The sequence below is a fragment of the Mus caroli genome, chromosome 11 (assembly GCF_900094665.2).
Source record: "Mus caroli chromosome 11, CAROLI_EIJ_v1.1, whole genome shotgun sequence".
In the NCBI taxonomy this organism is placed as follows: Eukaryota; Metazoa; Chordata; class Mammalia; order Rodentia; family Muridae; genus Mus; species Mus caroli.
Genome location: NC_034580.1, coordinates 44,285,213 through 44,288,014, shown reverse-complemented (window position 1 = coordinate 44,288,014; position 2,802 = coordinate 44,285,213). Strand labels below are relative to the sequence as shown.

Sequence of the window (2,802 nt, the reverse complement as noted above, 5' to 3'; positions counted from 1 at the left end):
GGCCATCCTTTCATCTCAGCTCCAAACTTCCCCCAGAGGTTCTTTTACTGTTGAGAGTAGATTTTGCTATCCTAGGTTTATTGTTATTCCAGATGAATTTGCAAATTGCCCTTTCTAACTCGGTGAAGAATTGAGTTGGAATTTTGATGGGGATTGCATTGAATCTGTAGATTGCTTTTGGCAAGATAGACATTTTGACTATATTAATCCTGCCAATCCATGAGCATGGGAGATCTTTCCATCATCTGAGATCTTTTTCGATTTCTTTCTTCAGAGACTTGAAGTTCTTATCATATAGATCTTTTGCTTGCTTAGTTAGAGTCATGCCAAGGTATTTTATATTATTTGTGACTATTGTGAAGGGTGTTGTTTCCCTAATTTCTTCTCATCCCATTTACCCTTTGTGTAGAGAAAGGCAACTGATTTGTTTGAGTTAATTTCATATCCACTTACTTTACTGAAGTTGTTTATCATGTTTAGTTCTCTGGTGGAAATTTTGGGGTCAGTTATATATACTATCATATCATCTGCAAATAGTGATATTTTGACTTCTTCCTTTCCAATTTGTATCCCCTTGATCTCCTTTTGTTGTCGAATTACTCTGACCAGGACTTCAAGTTCTAGATTGAATAGGTAGGATGAAAGTCGGCATCAAGTAGCATTTCTGAGGTGCATTTCACAGCTGAGGAGACCATGGCACACACCCCTCCCATTACAGAATACCTCCCTAATAATTTGCATGCTGCCTCAAGTAGAAAAGCAACATTCATATCTGGCCTGTAGGTGCTCCATGAAACACCATTAATAATTATTTCCTTATGTTCTCCAAATATCATAGAAGTGTATTCACTTCAATAGACCTTAAAAGGGTTCTTGAGATGTGAAGGGACATAGACAAGATGGAAGGTATTAGAAGCATATGCATCAATGTACTTCTTGACTTTGTATCATAGGGCATTCTGCACAGCAACATGCTAGGATTCTGGAAGGCATTGCCATCAGGATAATGCCTCTGCTTCCTAAGATGGCCTAGGAACTGCCTCCTTTCTACAAGAGGAGACAATATTTATTCTCCAAGCACCATGGTACAAAATCAACTCTAGCTCTTTGTTTCATATGGACTATAGACACTGAACTACAAAGTGTTTCAAGAGATCTCCACTTCCAACTATGAAGCAAGGAAACAGCAGGCCCATGAGGTCTGTTGATGCTCATTTTGTACTAGCTGCTTTGCAAGGAGAGGATGTGTCTATAAGTCATGAACTGTTAAACCAGATTTTACTGGTCCTTTGCTATTCTATCCCAAGTCAGAAGCTCTTCCTAGGACATTCCATAGAGTCCCCTTCACATCCTTGTTCCTTAGGGTGTAGATCAGAGGGTTGAGCATGGGGGTGACTATAGTATAAAAAAGGGCCACAAACATCCTCTTGCTGTCAGAATAGGTGCCCTTGGGTTGTAAGTATGTGTACATGGCTGCACCATAAAACTTAGAAACCACGACAAGGTGGGACCCACAAGTCCCCAGAGCCTTTTTGCACCCTGCCATTGACTTGGTCTTCAGCACTGCCTGAGCAATATTTGCATAGGAGCCCAGAATTAGTGTTACAGGGAGAAATCAAGATTACAACTCATGCCACAAACATTTTGGCTTCTGTTCCTTCTGTGTCCTCACAGGCCAACTTCAAGTGAATAGGAATCTCACAGAAGAAGTGGTTCAGTCGGTGTCCACAAAGAGGCATTGCCATCATGAGGCTCATCTGAATTAGAGATTTCATGAATCCTCCTATCCATGAAACAACAGCTAGTGAGAGGCAGAGAACGGGGTGCATGATGGTCGTGTAGTGCAGTGGGCTGCACACAGCAGCATAGCGGTCAAAGGCCATCACAACCAGGAGCACACTCTCTGTGGAGGTCAAAGCAAGGAAAAGGAAGAGCTGGGCCACACACCCTTCATAGCTGATGGTTCTGTCATATCCCTGGAGGTTAATCAGAAGCTGGGGCACAATGCTAGTGGTATAGCACAGGTCCAGAAAGAACAGATGGCAGAGGAAGAAGTACATGGGCGTTTGAAACCGAGCATCCAGTTGTGAAAGAATAATGATGGTGGAGTTGCCAAAGAGAGTTAGGGAGTAGAAAATGGAAATGAGTACAGAGAGAAGAAGTTCCAGTTGAGGGAAATCAGAGAAACCCACCAAGAAGAAACCCTGTCTAAAACTCGTATTGAAACTTCCCATAGCCTTTCATGTGCTTCAATTACAGAACACAATTCAAGGATTGCTAGGAAGAGCACAGATCAGAGCATTGTTCCAGATAATTCTGAAATACTCCAGAATCAAGCTTTTTCTTCTCTACTTTGCTAGGTCAGTCTTTAATTCCTACCTTTTTCCTCTTCAAACTGGAAATCAAGGGACTGTGGTATTGTCTTTTGTTTAAACTATTACTATGCTCTGTATATGTCCTGAACTTCATCCAGTTCCCACAGTCCAATGAATGTCTCACTGTCTGGCAGCAGATGTAGAGTCTTTCCTACCTTCCTGCATTGATGTTAAGATCTATCCCAGGAACAGGTAATGTTAAAGTTTCCTTGAAAAATATAAAGAGTAAAATATAGCCTTATTAGGCCCTATCAGTCTCTTTGGCTCCTCTTTGGTTCACGCCAAGGTATTTTATATTATTTGTGACTATTGAGAAGGGTGTTGTTTCCCTAATTTCTTTCTCAGCCTTTTTATCCTTTGTGTACAGAAAGGCCATTGAATTGAGTTAATTTTATATCCAGCTACTCCATTGAAGCTGTTTATCAGG

The 2,802-nt window shown here is 41.1% G+C and overlaps 1 pseudogene; it reads right to left on the bottom strand.

Moving 5' to 3' along the window:
* Positions 1 to 1,297: 1,297 nt before the first annotated feature.
* LOC110305600 lies at positions 1,298 to 2,234 on the bottom strand (annotated as a pseudogene).
* Between the last annotated feature and the right edge of the window lie 568 nt (positions 2,235 to 2,802).